This window comes from Hypomesus transpacificus, unplaced genomic scaffold (genome assembly GCF_021917145.1).
Source record: "Hypomesus transpacificus isolate Combined female unplaced genomic scaffold, fHypTra1 scaffold_52, whole genome shotgun sequence".
Lineage (NCBI taxonomy): Eukaryota > Metazoa > Chordata > Actinopteri > Osmeriformes > Osmeridae > Hypomesus > Hypomesus transpacificus.
In genome coordinates, this window is record NW_025814031.1 from 159343 (window position 1) to 182250 (window position 22908).

Consider the following 22908-nt stretch of genomic DNA (forward strand, 5'->3'; position numbering starts at 1 on the left):
TATGCATGTAGCAACGCTAGTGCTAAACAACTATTTAACTGGTCGGCTCCATGACGCCGAGTAAGTAGCTAGCTCTTGAGACTTCTCACCAAAAGAACGAATGGGAAACTTCGAGTACTGTAAGTCGCTCTGGATAAGAGCGTCTGCTAAATGACTAAATGTAAATGTGAGTAAGGTACCTAGCGAAAAGTAGCCTCAACTTTCCTCGACTTTTAGCTACGGCACTAATACTGAAGGCTCGCTGGTATAGCTGTCGGTCTTACTAGAACGGCATATGTATGCATTGTTGCTAACGTGTGCCAACGTTGTGACTGTGTGCATATGTGGGAAAGACGCATGAGTGACAGAGAGACGGAGGGAGAGCAGGGGAAAGGAAATGCAGCTGAACAAATACGCTGCGTGTTTTAACCTATATACCGATAAAAAAAAAAAGTTTTACGAAACGCAATGTGTGGCGGCCGGTGTTGATTCTGTGGCGTACCGCCACAAATTAGTCTATGTGTGGGAAACACTGACATGGATTACAGGTCAAAAGTTGAATGAACGAGTACTTATGTCTTTCGATTTCTTACGGGGTAAGTCGTTGTTGCCCATAACACACTAGCATTCTGCTAACAAATGTTGATTGGTTAGTGAAGGACTGACTACGACCAGAGATCCCGCTTGATGGCATCCGAAGCAGAACCAGAATGTCAGAGCATTAGCAACATTAACAACAACATTAGCAAGCCAAAACTCTTTCTAGCATTTGTATTGACAGGGAGAGCCTAACCTGTCAGCTGTTTTGTCGATGCCTCGAGAGTAAAGTGGAAGTAACCAGAGCTTGCCGTCAAGCGGTAGCTCTGGTCGTACGATGTGTATGACGTCAATGCCATTTTCAAAGGCTTTTTAGAACAGAAAGGCGACTTAAAAAAAAATCTAACACCCAGTGGTGTGTGTTTTTTTGGCCTCCCCTTTCGATTTCAGAATTCAAATTACTAGACAAAAAATGATATCCTGAGAAAAGTGGATTTTGAGGGGTATAGCTCCATAGACCTCCATTCATTCTGCACTCGACCGTTAGCGCCCTCATATGGAACTTGAGTGGAACTGCAACCAGTTCAGAACCCGGAAGTTTCCCGAGAGTGGGAGTTCTCTCTTTATTAGACATTCTCTGGTATCTCCAAAACCGTTGATTTCGAACAGTCTATTAAGACAGGATGTACGTCATCGCGCTGCGTGTACTTATGTGCTCGCACCATAGAGTTAATATAACTAGAGACAGCTACTTCTGTCTTCCAAGATGGCGTCCCCATTCATTTCTATGAAAAGTGCTCAGTGGCGCAGTGAGGCAAGCGAAGGCGCTAAACGGACTGCGCCATCTTTCCAGACCGACTCGTCCGGTCTTGCGCAGAAGCTTATTCCTAGTTCCGAAACTCGTGCATGCTTGCAACTAGCTGTATACGTCATACTTTGCGACAACCACTCGCGAGCTTGTGAGCTGTAGCTAAGGCATAGCAGAAAACTGTCAGAATGTGGTACAAGCCCGATCAAGAAGCAGATGCATGTAAACGTTACGAAGATCAATACCATTAGTACTGTAGTATTATACGTGCAGGGCCTATACGTTGTTCTTTTTGCTTCGTGTTTATAGTTTGACTGCTGTATTGTGTTGGATAAATAAACTTATATATCTGGCTCTGTCGTTGTTCTAGCTTTGCAAAGCAAGCTAAATTAAGCCTGTATAGACCAATTATCACCCTACGTCACACAACTGTCAAGCAGGCTCAACTGCGCATGTGGGTTGCAAAAGACGAACTTCTCCCCGTTCTATTACTCTTGGAGTGTCGTTTAGGTCATCATATATCTCTGGTCACTGGATTGCAGGGCTTGATATTAACTTTTTGAGGCTCTTGGCCTTTGGACAAATACATTTACATTCACTTGTCTATGCTCAAAAGTCACTTGACCCCGATACCCTTAAATAAATAGCCTGTCCAAGTGATCGGGCAAAACTAGCCTGGCTAACGGAGGTCGCTTTCTCAGGCAAATGACGAATTGAACAGACAGGTTAAAGAAATCCGAGATTCTGGCTATCTTCACCAGACTCGTATCTACATTAGGCAGTCCTCCCTGACGTTTCTGGTGTAGAATGGAGTGAAATACAACATTGTGCACACTGCCAGTGAGCGAGTCTGACTGAGGCTAACGTCAAAACAGTGTAACTGGGATGTAGTCTCACTCAGATTGCCAGTTTAAACAAATCAGAAAAATAATCGGACCAGCTGACTATAAGCAGAATTCCCATATCTCTTGAAAGCTGCCCTGCTCGACTTTTTAAATGTAGAATTGACTGTAAAAGTGTAAAATTATGAACTTTGTGACATGACGTGAAGACATGGTTGCCGCTCGACTATGCGGTCTGTACCGGGAGACATTCTCACTCAAATTTCAAGACTTTCGTGACCCAAATCAAAATTCTGATGCGACAGATCATTGGGTAATCGCTTTCTCTCCTATAGGCATGTCCTCCTCGACGCTTTTGGTCTTTTTAAATCTAACTATTTGTATTATCCGTGTGGTCCTTTTTCCATTTAAAATACTATCCTTTCCCAGTTTTCTGCAGCCACAGTGCGCGCGCATCCCGATTGTTTACAAACAAATAATTGGTCTATAGCCTACCTATGTTACTATTATAATGAAGATGAGTGTTGTTTACTATTACTAGCTTATTGTTAATGCCATCGTTGTAGTGTTGACAAAGTTAACAATGTAACAACCATATTGTGGCTATCAGACATATTATTCATGTTCGTCTTTGCTCCAGAATAACATGTCAACAATCAATAATGACGCCGTAACATGCCACGATATTACAACTAATTATATGATGCTATAATTACGTTTGTCATGCCGTGAGCATAATAATTTGTTCATTACGAAATGGTTAAATCTGCTTTAAAATAACGGACATAAACTCTACAAACAACCGTCATGTATGTGTGCAACCATTTGTAAAACGTGCTACAATAAAGGCAGGCAACTGTAGATTATCAAGCCCTTTCTCCTTGTTCTCATTCAGCTCAGGTAAATCAGCGATTTGCTGATGTTCCCTTTTGTGCGAGTGTAACAGGTCAAGGAATGATTAATATTTCCTGTATGTATATTTTATTTCACCAAAATTGTGGTTTCTTTTATGGTAGCTGTTGAGAGCATTGTTTGTGTGAGTGCCCCCTGTTGGATGGTGATACCTATATATGCTGCATTTTCGCGCGCCTTGCTCTATCTGTGTTCTTGGCTGAGCAAGGTACGTGTTCACACTGTAGTGAAATGCAAATTTTAAATGAATAGGTCCGAACTTAAGTTTTTTGGTGCACACTTGTATTTATGTATGTGTTCTGTATGAATGTACACAGAATTGGGCAAGTTGTTTGGGAACTTTACTGTTGTGGGAGCTTGGGGGATGTCCGACATAGCTAACTTCACGTACTGTTTTGCTGTATGCTAGCAATCGCCATTCTGTAGCCCACGTTTCAATTGTCCTTTTCTTTTTCTGCTCTGTCTGTGTTCTTGGCTGAGCAAGATCGGTGTTCTTGGCTGAGCAAGGTCTGTGTCATAGACTGAGCAAGAGACGAGAAATAAAGTGCCGAAAAGAAATTCAGCGTCCTGTAATATATGCACCGGAACACAACGCAGTAGTCGGCGAAGAGGCAGACCAAGCCGGCTACATTGGTGCCGTGACCCGGATAACATCGCTTCAGATCATCGCCAGGGTGATCGCCGGTGGTTTCTGTAACGAGAGAGAACCTTTTCGGGACATTGACAAGTAAACGGGCTAATGTTAATGTGTAATTTGTAACTCTTAATTGCCTCTATCTCAGTTAGTATCATTTTACATTGTGACTTTTTTTTTTTTTTCTCTTCATATTTGCATTGACTAGTAATTCACATATTATTGCTATAGCCTAATACATCACAACTTTTGCAAAAATGGCTGATGGTAAGGATGTGGAGACACCAATTAGTTGGGGGGATGTTGGTTTGGTAAGCCGAGGCAGGGGCCAGTTTATGAGGGATGGGTGCACGCCAGTTAGAGGTGCTGGAGCACTAGGCAAACCTGTGCTCTCGTCCACGCGTGTAAATACTGATGCACATTCCCCCACACTGCCCACGCATGGGTTAGGGTATGCCTCAGACATTGAGAGTGGTGTTAGTCCAGTGGGTCGCCCTGTATTCTCATACACCCACGCGCACACAGATGAGCATTCTCCCTGTCAGCCAGTGTCTAGTCAAGATGTGAGCTCCTCAGACCTAGGGAATCTCATGACACAATTAGCTCACGAAATCGGAGAGAACATTGCTAGCCAGCTAAAGAGATCTGTTAGTAGTGCAGATAGCCCAACCACTCCTACACCTAGTCTGAATTTAGGACATGGACAGTCTGACTTGAACATGACTGGAGTAAAGTTAGTTATGAAGACAGATGTCAAAGAGCCACCGTACTTCAGGGGTGATGGAACGGACAAACACACAGTGCACGAGTGGGAAGAAATTATGAGCGTCTACTTGAAGAAGAGGGGTGTGTCCTCACGAGAACAGTCCCAGGAGATAATGTCAAGACTAATGGGAAAGGCTAGAGACATTGTTAAAGTTACACTGCGCAGCATGCCATCGCTGCAGCCAGCTGAAGACTCCAAGCTTGTCTTTGATATCCTGAAACAACATTTCAGTGAGGTAACCTACTCCTCGATGCCTCTAGCAGATTTTTATAACACTCTTCCTCTGGCCGGAGAAAGTCCCATGGACTACTGGATACGCTTGAATAAGGCTGTGGATGTCGCAGATGAGTGTCTGAGGAGGCAGGGGCGAAACATCGACGACCTCTCTCACGAGGTCACAATGATGCTGGTGAAACACTGTCCTGACCCTGCTCTTGCAAGTGTCCTGAAGTGCAAAACGGCAGAGAAGTGGACAGCAAATGAGATTCAGTAACATCTCATTGAACATCAGAGAGAGGCTAGAACAATGTCTCAAGCCAAGTCTTACCGGTCAAAGAACATTGGTGCACATGCTCAGACATCAGCAATAGAGACAGTCCCTATGAATAACACCACAGACCTCACCTGCTACTCAAAAGCAATGGAGCCCCCATCCTCTACTCAGACCGAGAGCGTCTGTATCCAATCTCTCATTGGCTTGCTGAACCGTGTGCTTGAGCAGAAGGCCCAGACAGCAGTAGCCGCGCCGCCGAACAGAAGTCCAGTTGCCATTGTTCAGAGTAGATGTAGAGTCTGTCAGTCTGCTGAACACTCAACTACTGCACACTGTAGACAAGCAAACCTCTGTATGGGCTGTTACAAGCCTGGGCACTGGAAGAGAGAGTGCCAACAGCGCCGGCAAACAATGAACACCCAGCCACAGTTAGTGCGAGCACAGCCTGAACATGAGCAAGGTGGAGCAGGTTTAAACTAGATGGCTCACATACGGAGAGGGGATGTGTGAGTATCGAAGCATCAACCCTCGAAGAAGGTGAAGAATTACAGGAGATGTATGTCAATGTTTGTAAAGCAATGTCGGATAATTGTACAGTAATCGTTCAGAATTTTCACAAAGTTGAGACGTTCAGTGAGTTATTTCACGCACCAGTCACAGTTAATGGCTGTGCCCAGTTACAAGGGCTCCTTGATACAGGATCAATGGCTTGCACGATAAGTGAAGAGGCGGAGCAGCGATTGCTATCAGATAGCGTCCTGAACCAACAGCAAGAACTCCCGCAGCGCATCATCCTTGTCGGCTGTGGAGGAGTACAGGTGAGCCCCAAGTGCATGTACGACATGGAACTGAGTCTGTATGGGGTGAAGTGCGTGGTCCCAGTCCTCGTGGTCACTGGTCAGAAAGATGATGTTATAGTGGGACCAACATGCTGAAATACGTGTTACATCAGCTGAAAAATGACAACAATTATTGGACACTTATTTCACGCAACACACAGGGGTCTTCAGACGGCGAACAGTTTTTGGAGATGATGGCAAGCCTCACAAGATGGAGGGGTGGAGATGTGCCGGAAAAAGTCGGGACAGTGAAGCTAACTCGGGCCGTGACTCTCCTCCCCAAACAAGAGTACCTACTGTGGGGTAGACTGCCGAGTAACGTGCCCAAGTCCCCTGGGAGCACGGTTATTGTGGAGCCTACCACTTCCAGGTGTGTGCCTCGGGGCATCATGGGGGGGAGAGTGGTTACGCCGCTGTGGGGAGATGGCTGGACCCCTATGAAAATCACCAACATCTCCGACAAACCACTCACCCTTAAAAAGAACAGCAAGCTGGCAGATGTCTCTCCTTGTGTCGCAGCTGAAGACTTCACATTGTTCCAGGGTTCCTCTCAGAGTGATGATGGCTTTGTTAAAGTGACTCATGTGAAACAGGACAACAACACTAATCTAAAAGACAGACTGCAGAAGTCTGGTCTGGGAGACGTTGACATTGATCATTGTGAAGCGAGCCCCTCCACCAAGCTCCAACTCGTGACATTGTTGGAGAAGCATCAGGACATATTTTCAAAGCACCATCTAGACTGTGGAAAAGCCAGGGGCTTTGTGCTTTGAGTTCGCCTCACTGACGACCGTCCTTTCCGCCTTCCGTATCGTAGAGTGCCGCCAGCCCACTATCAAAAGCTACGTCAAACAATCACTGAGATGGAAGAGCAGGGAATCATACAGAAATCAATGAGCGAATATGCTTCCCCACTCGTGATGGTTTGGAAGAAAAATGGCGATCTTCGTAAATGCACAGACTTCCGATGGCTGAATGCGAGAACCATCAAGGATGCTCATCCTTTGCCCCATCAATCTGACTGTTTGGCTGCCCTTGGTGGTAACACTGTCTTCAGTACCATGGACCTCACATCTGGTTTTTATAACCTGCCCATGCATGAGGAGGACAAAAAATACACCGCCTTCACATCACCACTAGGCCTGCACGAGTATAACAGAATGCCGCAGGGGCTTTGCAACAGCCCGGCGTCCTTCATGAGGATGATGTTAAGCATCTTTGGCGATCTAAACTTCAGCAGTCTTCTGTGCTACCTAGATGATCTCTTGGTCTTTGCCCCCTCTGAACAGCAGGCCCTCAGCAGGTTGGAGGTGGTCTTTCAGAGCAGAGGTTATGCGGGAGCATAACCTGAAGTTGAGTCCGAAAACGTGCCATCTCTTGCGGAGGTCTGTGAAGTTCCTCGGACACATTGTGGACGGTGACGGTGTAGCTGTTGACCCGGAAAAAGTTGAGGTCATTGTCAAAATGTCGAAGAGGGACTTGATGGAAAACGATAGCTGCACTCCTTCTGTCCGAAGAGTGAAGTCGTTCCTGGGGATGGTATTTTATTACCAGCACTTCATACCAAATTGCTCTTCCATTGCAAAACCCGTTTGCTCTCACAGCTGGCCAGAAACGGAGAGGAAAGGCTGAAAAGTACAGCCAGAATCCAGGAGTTTACAGAAAGCTCAAACCTGCAGACTGGACCCTTGACTGCGACTCTGCCTTCGCCAGCCTCAAGGAGAAGCTCCTGAACTGTGCGGTCCTCACCCATCCAGACTTCTCTAAGCCACTGGTTCTGTCCATTGACGCTTCTCTTGACGGCCTTGGAGCAGTTCTGTCCCAGATACCAGAGGGGGAAATTAAGGCACGCCCGATCGCCTTTGCGAGCAAGACTCTCACTGGCTCACAAAAGAGGTATCCTGCCCACCGCTTAGAATTCTTGGCACTCAAATGGAGTGTTTGTGAAAAATTCAGCCACTGGTTGAAGGGCCACACGTTTACAGTTTGGACTGACAATAATCCTTTAACTTATATAATGACAAAACCAAAACTTGACGCTTACGAACAAAGGTGGGTAGCAAAGCTTTCTCCATACACATTCAGTATCAGACATATCCCTGGGATAAAGAACATCGTGGCGGATGCCCTAAGTAGAGATCCTTTTGCAAAGTCAGTGAGCCAACGGTTGATCAGCGAGCCGTATGAAGGTCTGTTGGCCGAAGCAGAGGGAACAAAGGAGGAGAAAGTCCAGGATCTCTTCCGCTGCAAAGTCCAGTGTCTCTGGACAGAAAATGCAGGCTGCTGCGCGACCATGGACTCCACTCGAGACATGCTGGCTGGTAGTCAAGAGTCCTCACATGTGAGATCTGTTTGTGAAGCTCACGTAGAGTGGGAAAAAGGAGCAGAGATAAGAGCAACTCAGTTTCTCAAGGCTCTTCCTCAGGCGGTACCCTCAGAACAAGACACAACTCCTGCCCTGTCCATTGGCGAGCTAAGGCACAGCCAGGAAACGGATCCAGTTATCAGGGAGGTCCTGCCACTCATTCTGAGGGGTGGGCCACCACCTAGGCGAGGGAGAAGTAAGTTAACAGCTACGGCTCAGACACTGTGCAAGCAGTGACATCACCTGAAAGTCCAGGACGGAGTCCTATACAGGGTAACCAAAGACCCATTAAGCAAAGAGAAGAGGTATCAGTTTGTGCTGCCTGTTAGCTTGAAGACCAAGGCTCTTGCTGGTGTGCATGATCTCGCTGGGCATCAAGGGCAAGCTAGAACAGCACACCTTGCTCGACAGCGTTTTTTCTGGCCGCAAATGGGGAGAGACATCAAGGAATATGTGAAGTGCTGCCAACGCTGTATCCTTGCAAAGACCCCTGAACCAGCTGCCCGAGCCCCCTTGGAGAGCATTCGCACTTCAGCACCCATGGAACTGGTGTGCATTGATTTTTGGAGTGCTGAGGACAGTAAGCAAAGATCTGTTGATGTGTTGGTCATAACAGACCACTTCACAAAATTGGCTCATGCGTTCCCCTGTATCAACCAAACTGCAAAGCAAATAGCGAAGAAGTTATGGGATAACGTGTTTTGCATTTATGGTTTCCCAGAGCGAATACATTCCGATCAGGGAGCCAATTTTGAAAGTAAACTCATTGCCGAACTCCTCAGCCTCACAGGAATTACAAAAACACACACAACAGCATACCATCCCATGGGGAATGGACAAACCGAACGGTTCAATAGGACGCTTGGCAGTATGTTGCGTGCTCTACCACTAGCAGCCAAACAACACTGGGCCCAACAGATACAGACTTTGACCTTTGCTTATAATGCCACCAAACATGAGACGACTGGATATCCTCCATTCTACTTGATGTACGGTCGAGTCCCCAGACTCCCGGTAGATATGATCTTTAAACAAGTCCTGAAGGATCCAGTCGTGGTGAACTACAAGACCTATGCTGAGAAGTTGATGGCGAACCTCCATGTGGCTGTCAGCATATCTCAGCAGCATACGAGAAAAGAACAGCAACATCAAGCTGATGGCTACAACAAGAGAGTCCGTGGAACCCACCTAAACGTTGGCGACCGAGTTTTGCTGGCCAATAAAGCGGAGAGGGGGAAAAGAAAGCTAGCGGACAAGTGGGAGCCCACGATGTATACCATCATAGACCGGAACCCCCGGACTCACGTTTACAAAGTCAGGGATGACAGTGGAAAAAACAAAGTCGTCCATCGGAACCTGATGTTGGACGTGAGCTTCTTACCTGTTCCAGAACAAAGCAGTGAGGAGCTGAATGAAGATGCCTCAGATGTGGCCAGTGAGTTTCAGCCTCCCTCCGTTGATGCCTTGAGTGGCCTGGCAGTAGACGCTTCTGAGGACCGTACTTACTCGTGGTTAAGCACGTCATCAGATGCTGTGTGTGAGTCTATGGGAGATGCTGATGAGTGCGAAGTGGAGGATGAGCTGCCCCGTTCTCTGTCCAGGGATTCTGTTCAACTGACACCCACGAGAAACCAGTCTGATGAGGTCAGAGGTCAAGGGGAAGACGAATCGTCACCTGTGAGAGACTTAACTGGTTCCAGTGTGCCTCCCGACTCAAACTTGACTGACTCTGACTCCCTACATGACGCTATTGATTTAGGCGAGACAGTGTCCCCCAATGTCAACTCACCTGTTACAATAACTGATAGTCAGATACCCACACAAGCACTGGGGCCTGTGGAACAGGTAGCTAGGACACGTACTGGCAGGGTTGTTAAGGCAGTCAATCGTCTGATAGAGAACATGGTGCACAAACCATTCGCCAAGGGTTTTGTTGAAGGGGTCAATAGAAGGTCACAGTCTTTACTTAACTTGTTTTAGAGAGTTAAATTATAGAGACTTAGGCGCTGTGGTGTATTTTGTTTTAATGCGTACAGTATGACTTGTGTCATGAGATGTGTTCCAGGGTTTTATATGGTGTAAAAGGCATCGTACACACTGGAAGAGGCAGTAGCCTGATCAACTGCTGTTTTATTTTAACTTACATTGTAAGTAGCTTTAAATGCTGTGTATGGGAATTGGAGTTCCCAGGGTTATCTTGGACAATGTGAACAGGAGCTTTGTTTTGTCTATATTTAGTTTTTTTTCTACATTCTATGTTTTAAGGATTTTGGCGAAATTAAAGAGGGGTGAATGTAACAGGTCAAGGAATGATTAATATTTCCTGTATGTATATTTTATTTCACCAAAATTGTGGTTTCTTTTATGGTATCTGTTTAGAGCATTGTTTGTGTGAGTGCCCCCTGTTGGATGGTGATACCTATATATGCTGCATTTTCGCGCGCCTTGCTCTGTCTGTGTTCTTGGCTGAGCAAGGTACGTGTTCACACTGTAGTGAAATGCAAATTTTAAATGAATAGGTCCGAACTTAAGTTTTTTGGTGCACACTTGTATTTATGTATGTGTTCTGTATGAATGTACACAGAATTGGGCAAGTTGTTTGGGAACTTTACTGTTGTGGGAGCTTGGGGGATGTCCGACATAGCTAACTTCACGTACTGTTTTGCTGTATGCTAGCAATCGCCATTCTGTAGCCCACGTTTCAATTGTCCTTTTCTTTTTCTGCTCTGTCTGTGTTCTTGGCTGGGCAAGATCGGTGTTCTTGGCTGAGCAAGGTCTGTGTCATAGACTGAGCAAGAGACGAGAAATAAAGTGCCAAAAAGAAATTCAGCGTCCTGTAATATATGCACCGGAACACAACGCAGTAGTCGGCGAAGAGGCAGACCAAGCCGGCTACACGAGTCCCCTGTTCCTATCCGCGAACACGTTTCCAAGCAACCTTTCTTGACGTAAGCAAATAAATGGGCTACTAGTTTACCCATTTCGGATTGGTTTCAAACTTAGCAAAAATCAGGAAAAATTATTCTATGAAAAAGCTAGTAGTATGAGCCAGGTTCGAGAATCGAACAAAAATTATTGGGGGAGATAGTTTTAGATATGTTGACTGGAGTTAATAGAATAAAAACGACCGGACGAGTCGGGTAGAAAATCGGAAATGCAATACCACCTACATCCACCGGGGCTGTTGCCTCAAGCCGAGAGGCGAGGGGTGGGGGCTTGGCTCGCACTAGCGCGGTCTGTCAGACGGCAGTCTATAGAGGGTTTTCACGGACGTCACATTCTGGGCAGTAACCCGGATGCGCGGCCATCTTGGAGGCACTCGATGTAAACAACTCAACGGAGTACAACGAAAATAACGTAAATTCTACACTCTTTGGTACAACTGTAGCCATGTCTAAACGACCGAAAAGGTCACCAAAACGTGTCCAAGATCCAAAGGCATACAGGGAAGGCCTTGGACCGCAAGAAAACCGTCGATATGTTGAGAAAATTGGATTTATTGGCGGTGCAGATCCCTACCAGTTAGCTCCATCTACTTGAATCCGTGACGACCCGGTGATTCTGCCTTCAGTTGGATATCTCGATATTGTCAACTACCTGGTTTTCTCGCCGAACCCATACACATGCAGTAGTTTGATATGAATTATATTATGTCAACGTCAGCTTTACAGTAAAATAAGCGCACAGTGAAAACAGTAAAAGCAGTAGGCCTAATTGTTTTTACTATTTACTATAAAAAATATTATCAGTACAATAGAAAATTAGTTTTGAGCCGCTGAAATAAACATTTCACAATACCTGACAAGAAATGTGCCGAACAAATCCGTTTGTTGTCCAGATTTTTCCCTCGTAGATCTTGGTTGAGCTTTGCCAACCACAAGCGCCTCCTTTCCTCTGACAATCTCTGGCATTCCTTTCCCTGGTTTTTAATAACTTTTGGATGTCGATAATATACCAAATGTTTTTCACGATCTGTCCTATTTGTACAACCTGAAACACGGCAATAATTCACTATTTTCCTTGACGACGTTCGGGATATACTTCAGTGCCAGTGCTTTGTTGTGATGCGGAGTGCCTCCAAGATGGCGACTTCCGGTCTGATGACGCGTCGGTGAAAACCCTCTATTGCATTGAGTTTATTGTCACGCAAGTTTATAGTCACACTAAGTCAAGTTAAACTGTATTTAAACTTGTGTTTAATATAGGCTCAATAGCTCATAACATTTGCGTTTGAGTTTCACTCATTTGATAGGATTATGATAAAACGCAGCAACTAGTTAGTGTCTGCACTGCGATGCTAGCTACGTTATCGAAAAGTTGGAGCAAATGTACAAATTAGGAGTTTCATCAATAAAATAAGTACATTTTCAGCAACTACACTGCCCACTTCTCGTTACATTTGAGTATGCTTTCAGATGCTGATTTACAAGTACAGTTTAGCTGAAATATGAATTGTAAAAACTTAGAGCAATGGCGGTCAAAGGATTCTGTTTAAATTGTTGCTCACGGTAACCCCGCGCACAGAGTTCTGGGTAATACCTGCTGCCATTGAGACAGCAAGGCAGCTCATATGCCAGAGAATGGCCGTTTATCAATCCACGTTTTTTTCCGTTCTTGTGTTCTTGCGAACTGGTTGGTTGTCATCTTTCGTTGCCCAAGTACGGTTCCATTCCAAAGAACACAAGTCACCAAGAACACCAAAAATACCCGGAAATGTTCCTGATCCGCCCCTTTTATCGCATAGAGTTAATATAACTAGAGTAAGCTACTTTTGTCTTCCAAGATGGCGTCCCCATTCATTTCTATGAAAAGTGCTCAGTGGCGCAGTGAGGCAAGCTAGATTGCGAGACTGGACGCGGCCATCTTTCCACTTCCGTGTCTTCCTGTCTAACTTTAAACAGTGGCTCTTTTTTTCCCTGGCTCCGAGAGCTCATGTAAATCGGCCATCGGCCAATGTGAACATTTGTGCTCGTGCACTGTTAGTATCCACCAGCACATTTGCAGGCAACTTTCATTGACTAAGCAAATAAATGGGTTGCTAGTTTACCCATTTCGGATTGGTTTCAAACTTAGCAAAAATCGGGAACAATTATTCTAGGAAAAGGTAGTAGTATGAGCCAGGTTCGAGAATCAAACAAAAATTATTGGGGGAGATAGTTTTGTAAATGTTGAATGGAGTTAATAGAATAAAAACGACCGGAAGAGTCGGAAACCTAACCATACATGCAATACCACCTACATCCACCGGGGCCGTTGCTTCAAGCCGAAGGGCGAGGGGTGGGGGCTTGTTTTATCGAGGATGCATCGGATGGTGACTTGGCCAGCGAGAACGCTTCTGATTTCCCAGAAATCCTTGCGGACTTGCAGGACCATTCTCGCAAGGACGCTTGCAAGAACGTTCTTCAAAATATTGTACTTGCATTCTCAGCGTTCTTCGGATTGATAAACAGCCAATGTGTAATATGGGGAGAACTCCCACTCTCTGGAAACTTCCGGGTTCTGAACTGGTTGCAGTTCCAGTGTAGTTCCATATGAAGGCGCTAACGGTCGAGTGCAGAATGAATGGAGGTCTATGGAGCTATACCCCTCAAAATCCACTTATCTCAGGATATAATTTTTTGTCTAGTAATTTAAATTCTGCTAGCTAAATTGCACTTGGCTGTTGATTCGATAGCAATTGCTGAACGCCCTTGCCCTCGCTCACATTTGTATTTTAGGTGCCTTATTATGCTGAAGTAGTTACACTACATTAAGTTAATGTAATTAATAGTGGGTTTATTGTTATTATTTGCTACAGAATGTTTACCCACTCAATATAGCAGACAGTTCCGTTTCATACGTAAAAAAAACCTTTGTGGGGGGAGGGGGGTGTTCGGACAGCCCTGCCCCCACTGCTAAAAAAAATCCTAGCGGAAACACTGAATGGACACAAAAATACTGAACAATGGCAACTGCAAGAGAACGATGTGTGAAAAGACTCGAAGGACTAGCTGAGCTGTGAGCACCCAACCCCACTGAAATGGTTCTCACCTTGTTGTGCATGCCGGCCATAGGTGCGAATCTCCTGAAAGAACTCGGATAGGCTACTTCAGATATCAGCCCGTCTGCTGGAGCAACATTTAAGAGCGTACCCCCCTGCCAACGCCAGGCTTCACTGCATTGTTTCCATCCTGAAAGAAGACAATGGTGTTGTTGTTGAATCTAAACCAATAATAATGTATTTTCCATATGTATCTGAAATAAGAACGTGAACAAATAGTCTACCGAATAAATCGCTTAACAACTGAAAATAACCTAAAGGGAGAAATACCAGTAATATTAGAAGCTAAAAGTTGTGGTAGCATATGGTAGCATAGCCTGTAGTGGCCCGGTAACAACACAGGCTTGAATTAAATAGGAAAAGTTTTGTTTTAAGATAAAAGAAAAAGCTAACACCAGCCAGGTTGAAGGTTGAGCTTGCTTGCCTTCAGCAGTGGTTTTGCCTCAATATACCAGCTATCTAGACTAATCGACTTTGGGTAACAATAAAAAACGAATCTCAGGAGTTTGCAGCACTGGAGCCTACTGTACTGAGGATAGCAGAAGGTTGGGGGTTGAGGCTAACTCGTTTAGCTAGGTACATATCTAGGGGACAGATAGATATGGATGGACTGTCCAGCCTTAACAGGGTTTTTCCTGCATAGAGAACATTTTGGCGCGCGCCAAAGCCATTTTCCCGAGCGCCAATGACAAATCCCAGGCGCCAAAGGCAAATAAAAGAGATGAAGAAATGAAAAAAGATGTGTTCATCACGCGTGCAATGCATGTCATGTCAGCGAATATGTTCTCAATAGTATGTTTCAAGTAGGCTACAGCCGAACCTTCGTTCCGTTTTGATCAATAGTAATCGAGTTTAGCGTGTCTTCTTGTCTGATCAATACGCAACTGTGAGGTGCGCAAAACTGTCGTTCCGCTGCGAGGGCCAGCCCAACGCGCACAAATAAAAATGAAATTTCCACTCAAAGGGCTGACAAAAGTTTGATTTACGATTTCCAACGCAGCCTCCATTGGTATTATTAACCTGGAATGATAATATATAGTTTAGTGTTAACTCTATGGCAGTGTTTCTCAAACTTTTTCAGACCAAGGACCACTTCGCCAATAAATAAAAACTTGCGGACCATCCAACTAAATAGTATATCCCCGGAACAACAAGGCCTCCTACCCAGACCTGGCGCCATACAATTGTTAGCGGCAAATGATTTTCTAAGGGATATTGTATTTTGCTAATTATGGTTTCCGCTAAGAAAAAAATTAAAGTTGTGAGAATGTTTAACGATCCGAATTTAATCAGGCCAGACGTTGTGAACATTCGAGCCCAAACCTAGGACGTATGGGTTTGATGTGATGCAAGATAGGGATTTCCACACTTGTTTTTAATTGTTAAAACCTTGTCTAGTGATGCCATCACTCCGGCCCTGCTCCCATCCATCCTCCCTGAAGCGTATCGTTACGGTAGGGCCGCCCGGCCCAGCTATCGGTAGCCTATCTGAGAAAAGGTTTTGGAAAAGATGGGTTATGGACCCAACCAACTCTATTTGGGAGGGGAGAACTCCCTCACACTGCACACTAGTCACTTATACACTGTCACTTTCAGCTACTGGTTGCTCTTTCAGTAACATTGCACTACTGTACCTCACTGTACCTCGCCACCAGGCTCCTGTTTGGTCATTGACATAGTCACTGATCTGCAAATTTGCACTATTGCACTGTACTCCACTTAGGTTAGAATAGGTTATAGGGTTGAAACAGGTTTTCTGTGCATTAGGATTAGTATAGCGTACCATTTATTGTTATCTGTAATTTAGTAAGTTTTAGTGTTAGGGTTAGTATAGTCGTTTATTTATTGCTATCTGCATATTTAGGAAGTTTCACTTATTTAAGCTCAGCATAGATGTAAATTTGTTCCGTGTACTTATATGTTATGTTATGCCAGGTGCTTGCGTTGTCTTGTCTTAAGAATTTCAGTGCCCAGTCTAACCTTGTGTTGTTCTGTGTACCTGACACATAAAAGACTTGAACTTGAACTTTGAACTGGTACAACCCGTGCAGAGGCTGCGGTGTCAGAATGCGGAACATGTTTAGCCTACTTTAATAGATTAGGCCACTACTGACTGTGTTCTCTTCGTTCTGAGTTGTGTGTTCGAAATGTCGCAATGACACAATTTACTTGTGGCCGTCGCTGTACAAAATGTTTGGCCGACTATCAGCAGTGATTGTAGCAGTGATTGTTAGCGTGCATGTCGGAGAATTGCACGGACACGCGCTTCACACCGCAGTTGAGACTGCGTGTGTGAGTCGTATAACTTAAATTGTCAGTTCATTTGAGCCTGTTATTGTATACGTCTAGAGTTCTTGCATATTTAAATCAAGTTATCTAGGGATTTTCGTTGTTTGTATTTTTCCCCTGCTAGCTAAATTGAACATGTCTGTTGATTCGATCGCGATTGCTGCCCTTGCTCAGGTTTGTATTTTAGGTGCATTATTATGCCGAAATAGTTTTAATTAATAAAAAGTGGGTTTATTGTTATTATTTGCTACAGAAGGCTTAGCCCATCAAGATCAAATGAAGCAGGCAGTGTGTGTGTGTGGGGGGGAATGCAAAACACCTGGGAATAAATACATTGATTATGTGCATTCTATGTGCATTTAAGGTTAGTGTAGTGTATTGTTTATTGTTATCTGTATATTTAGAACGTTTTAGTATTAGGGTTAGTATAGTGGATTATTTATTGCTATCTGTATATTTAGGAAGTTTCACTTATTTAAGCTCAGCATAGATGTTAATTATGTTCTATGTACATTATGCCAGGTGCTTGCGTTGTCTTGTCTTAAAACCCTTGTGTTATCTTTGGGTCATTGTGACCCATCAGCCATTGTGACCCACCATCATATTGTGACAACTTTACCGGATACTAAAACAAAGTGAAGCATTTTCTTTTAACCGCTGGGCTGTCTCAGAACCCCCATATTGCGAAGGTTAAAAGAAAAGTATTTTAATTTGTTTTTGTATTGGGTAAATTTGGGTAAACACAACAATGGTTCGTTATGAACCTTTGGGTCATGTGACCGGAAGGCAGCACAAGGGGAATTTCAGTAACCAGTCTGACCTTGTGTTTTTCTGTGTACCCGACAAATAAAAGACTTGAGACTTGAGATTAGAAAAAAAAGAATATATATGTATATACATATTTTTTTTTTGAGCACCGAAGACCCATTTTGACCCAGGAAAAACCGTGCTTAGCATGGCAGCTTTCACAGATAAAAACGAAACACAAATATCTAGTCTTTATCCAGGAGTCTAGACTAGTCAGTTACTGGCTAGCTAGCAAGGCAGAAGTAGGCTATACCCAGAGCCTGTTTAAGGAGAGCCTGCCTACTCCCTATTAAGCCCCATTGTACCAAATGTTGTTGCAGTTCCACCAGAGTTACACTGGGAGTGATCGCGGTCGAGTGCAAAATGAGTGGGAGTCTATGGAGCTAAACGGCTAAATTTGTCTCTTTCGCCTGATTGTCGTTGATAAATCTCAGATTTTATTATAGTTTTTGCATGTTCAACATGGATTACAGGTCAAAAGTTGAATGAACGTGTACTTATGTCCTTTCGATTTCTTACAGGGTAAGTCGTTGTTGCCCATAACACGCTAGCATCCTGCTAACGAATGTTGATTGGTTAGTGAAGGATTGACTACGACCAGAGATCCCGCTTGATGGCATCCGAAGCAGAACCAGAATGTCAGAGCAATCAGGATTCAGCAGTCAGGATTTTGAGGGGTATAGCTCCATAGACCTCCATTCATTCTGCACTCGACCATTAGTGCCCTCATATGGAACTTGAGTGGAACTGCAACCAGTTCAGAACCCGGAAGTTTCCAGAGAGTGGGAGTTCTCTCTTTATTAGACACTCTCTGCAATCACAGTAGCAATCCATTGCTAAAAACAAACATACAAAAGCTATCCGCACAGCCAGTGACCAAGTTAAACTCCTGTTAGCCTAGCTAGCCGTTGAAGATTACGATAATGGAATAATGGAAAAAAAACTTTACCTTGTCAACGTAGACTGAAAGTCGTCGTGTCCAGGGTTATTCGACAGCAAAAGCTGAGTGCAGTCATTTAGTCTGCTTACACTGTCTTAGGAAGTTCCTTCTTGCCATCTTCTCTTCTTTCTGACTGTGCTTGGTTAAACTTGTTTTGAATTGGCCGCTTGGCGTGAAATTTGTGCCAGGAGAGCGAGCTCTGTAAAAACGATTTGTAACATGCAAAAAAGATGTGTCTCTGTAGAAAATTATTTGTGTACTTGCCAAAAAAAGTTGTGTCTCCGTAGAAGAAAAAGATTTGTGTCCTTGTAAAAAAAAGTTATGTGTCTCCGTAGAAGAAAAAGATTTCTGTACTTGTAAAAAAAAGTTTTGTGTCTCCGTAGAATAAAAAGATTTGTGTAGGCCTACTTGTAAAAAAAAGTTTTGTGTCTCCGTAGAAGAAGGCGGGAACACTGCTCCCAAAACCATCTAAGCCAATCAAATATAGCCATTTCTGTGTCTAGTATCATTGGACATTTTCGTCTGTCTATCACACAAAGAAAGTCAGCGAATAAGAACAAAACTAGAATGCTGATGATTTCAATGGCCCTCCACTATATGTTAACCGATTTTAAGGGTGATCCGATTAAATGAGCGAAAACAAGGCACATCTGTCCATATTTTGTTAGTGAAGTAGGGAGAGGAATGCTTGTGGCAAGCTAACTAGCTGGGGCTTATTTTCCCAATAATGACTGGCGTTCTATACCAGACCCCCACCCCTCGCCCCTCGGCTTAAAGCAACGGCCCCGGTGGATGTAGGTGGTATTGCATTTACGGTTAGGTTCCCGACTCTTCCGGTCGTTTTTATTCTATTATCTCCAGTCAACATTTACAAAACTATCTCCCCCAATATTTTTTTTTCGATTCTCGAACCTGGCTCATACTAATAGCTATTTTGTAGAATAATCTTTCCCGATTTTTGCTAAATTTGAAACCAATCCGAAATGGGTAAACTAGCACCCCATTTATTTGCTTACGTCAATAAAAGTTGCCTGCAAATGTGCTCGCGGAAACTAACAGGGCACGAGCACAAAAGTTCACATTGGCCGATAGCCGATTTACATTGAGCTGAATGAGCCATAGACTTATTAAATGAGCACAGGGAGAAATTGCTTTAGTTGCCTGCCCTGTTGTAGCTAGTTTATCAAATGGTTGTCACACATACATGAAATGTTGTTAATATTGTTTACTCACGTTATTTTAAAACAGATTCGATTTTTCGTAAAAACATTCACGACATGATGATGGCAAATATATTAGGGTGATTTCAGGTAATGTGGCACACTTTTTGGTAGAGGCTCCAATAGACTTACAAAATAACTGTTAACTCGCCCCAGTGGTGTTTTTGTAAATCGTTTTAAGGCTTAGGAACATTTTCATGTTGGAATGAAATGGGAATACACAATATTATAGAAGCTACACAATATCAAACATAACATGACCCCCTCTCTCTCTCAGGGAGCATTTTCAGGTAATGTGGGACAGCTTGTCTGGTAAAGTGGGACAGTTGTGGTCTGTCAGCCTATAGTCTGCTAAATGCTAATATAATAATAATTTGTTTAACTATATACAACAATGCTAGGTGCAAGGGTGTGGCAAGATCATTTAGTTGTGGGGTTTGACTTATACAATAGGCATAAAGTGTAACTGATGTAAACCTTAGTGATCTGCAGTCTATGTGCTAGCTACCTAGTCCCGCTGCGTTAGCATTTTGTTGGACTAGTGTTAGCGGTCACGCTTACAAGTCTGAGAGCGCTGGTTCGATGACAGTGTAAGTTGTTATTTAGTTGGGAACTTAAGTGCAGTATGATGCATTGGTATTAAACATTTGATAAATGTCAAATTAAATTACTTTTATAGCATAAACACAGCATTACTAGATGTCCCACTTTACCTGAAAAATGCTGTCCCACATTACCTGACATGATCAGGTAATGTGGGACAGTCACATAAAACGTTTTTTTTCTTCTAACAAAGCATTATTTTACACATTTTTGAGTGTGTTTCCATCAGTGGTTAAAACCCTTCATTAAGCTACAATAGTACTCATTGTAACTTAATTTAAATTCCTTTGCCAGCCTTATCATTGAGAAATAGAATGTCATATGCCGCTGAACTTTCGATGCGTTTTTTCTGTACAGACCTCCTGTCAAGCCAGATCACGCACACTCAGATGATGTCAGACAAATAAAAACCACTGCATAATGACTAGAAGTGTTGTATTTATGAGTCAAGATCAGCTCTGGTGATTGGATGTCGGTTTTGCACATATTAAATCATCAAAATGCATAACTGTCCCACTTTACCTGATGTCCCACATTACCTGAACTCACCCTATGTTAAGCGTAAGTATAGATTGTTGACATGTCTATCTGGAGCAAAGACGAAGAATAATACTTTAACTGTTTAGAAGCTTTTGTTAAACACACCCTATTATTCTTTTTTTGATCATGTCATCAAGCCAGACTGCTTTTGTGGGACAATTAAGGTCCTCAGTGACTATGTTTCACCCCCACTTACATCTGATGGAAACGTCTTATAGCCTATATGGTTCTGTGAATATGCCCCTTTCAAAGGCAAGTTTTCAATAAAGTGTATTTTACACAGTTCTCAAGCTTTTATTTATTACATTATTACCAAGTGTTGTTAGATCACGTTATATCCATTAATAGGCGTTTTGTTTTGTAGGATGAACATATAAAACACAGACCACATATCTACACTGATGTTAAATTGAAGGCAGTGTGATTTTCGTGGCATTTCGTTTGAATAAAAAGTTGACAGTAAGCTATGGTAAGTCTGCATTGTGGAAGATTTCGGTTATCAAAATAACTATTAAGCTTTCTTAGCCTGGCGAGAACAACGACGGAGCTGTTCATGTTAACAGTTTATTTCATCCAATACAATGCGTTGAAAATCATACTCATATCACAAGGAAAAAAGCAACATATGTGATGAGTTCGATTTAGAATAGCCCTATATTTAGCCCTATAGCCTATTTAAAAAACCAAGTGAAAGGAATACTATTATACGACGGCGTATTAGGAACAGTAGAGAAAAAAAAAAAACACGGAGCCGGAGCAGGGGGGGGGGGGGGGGGGGGGGGGGGGTGGTGGATTAAAGTCGTACATTTGTGAGAAAACAACTCGGAGATTCTCCGAGTTTTTAAAATTGCAAATTTGCGAGATAAAAACTAGTACATTTACGATTAAAAAAACTCGGAGAATCTCCGACTTTATAAAGTTGCAAATTTGCGAGAAAAAAACTAGTAGCCTACATTTACGAGAAAACAACTCAGAGATTCTCCGAGTTTATAAAGTTGCAAATTTGCGAGATACAAACTTGATTTGCGAATAATTGCGGAGGAGGTTTTTTTGTCAAGTTACCTCACACAGACTGCACGGAATGTCACAGACATGAGCAAGGAGGTGCAACAGGCTATTGAATATGGTTGCATCCGGTAAGTGTACCTACAAAGTGAAATTAATGAAGTAGGTGGGTTATGAATGATTAATTTAATGAGTGATACGTGCCAAGGTAATCTGTTTGCGGGTCGTATTGTGCCTAGATAAGCTTTTTTTGCCTAGTCGCAAGCATGTATAAAGAGTCAAGCAGCTAGCGTTAATATTTGACAGTTGTTTTGTGATAATGCTAGCTCTAACGCTAGCTAATTAGCTAATTTCTCTCAGCTAAATGAATACACGGTTGCTGCTCTTGAACAGTGCAAAGAGTAGCCGTAGGCCTATATACAGCCGGTGCAGGTACCAGATGTGTGCTAGGTTCAAGGGTACTGTAAAGCTAATTGTTGTGGGAGGATCATAATGAAGAAGGGGGACCATCTGTTAGGGGAGGTGTGAGGTAGTGAAATCACTGTCCCCAATTGTTTTAGGCAGTGTGCGAATTATACAATCAGTGGCGACTGGTCATTAGGGGCAGGTGGGGCAGTGCCGTTCTGTTATCAACAGAAAGAACTGCAACAAAATTATGTTATTTTATTTTTTTCAAACATTTTTATTTTCGTTTACTTCGAATAATTTACTATCTATGAATATAGCGTTTTCCTAAATTGTTTCGTTTCTTTCGTTTGTGTTAAGATTTTATTTCATGTTCATTGGTCCCTGCCTTGTTGCTTCAGACTGCGTTCTGCCTGTTCGAGTTAGCATAGGCTAATCGTGAAAGTGGGGCTCTGGTGGGGCTAGCCCCTCTCTCACAATGCAATGTACATTGGACTTGGGAAAGTTTTAATACGCATGCTCAGAATGTAATGTAATGTAAAGTAGATCACACAAATTTGATGCCAAGTGGGGCTGAGAGCCAGTTGCCCCACCACAGCGTCATTTCGTATTTCAAACCTGATTTGCTATCTGTCTTTCTGGCGCCAACATTAGTCGGCAAAAAGGAGAGCGTGGTGGGGCTAGCCCCTCTCTCACAATGCAATGTACATTGGACGTGGGAAAGTATTAATACGCATGCTCAGAATGTAATGTAATGTGGATCACACACATTTTATGCCAAGTGGGGCAGAGAGCCGGTTGCCCCAATACAGTGTCATTTTGTATTTCAGCCCTGCTTGTCGCCAACATTATTCGGCAAGAAGAGCGAGGAGATATAGCTAGAT

General features: G+C 43.4%; 1 protein-coding gene across 4 annotated transcripts in view; it reads right to left on the reverse strand.

Annotated features, from left to right (window-relative positions):
• Positions 1-22908, reverse strand: part of LOC124465503 (cytohesin-3) — a 142550-nt gene that overhangs the window by 37267 nt on the left and 82375 nt on the right. Inside the window, exon 10 of one of the 4 annotated variants that reach the window (XR_006955828.1) lies at positions 14206-14345. The exons of the other annotated variants lie outside the window; for them this stretch is intronic. The gene's annotated coding sequence lies outside the window, so the exon portion shown is untranslated. The remainder of the gene's footprint in view (positions 1-14205; positions 14346-22908) is intronic. 4 annotated transcript variants of the gene reach the window in all.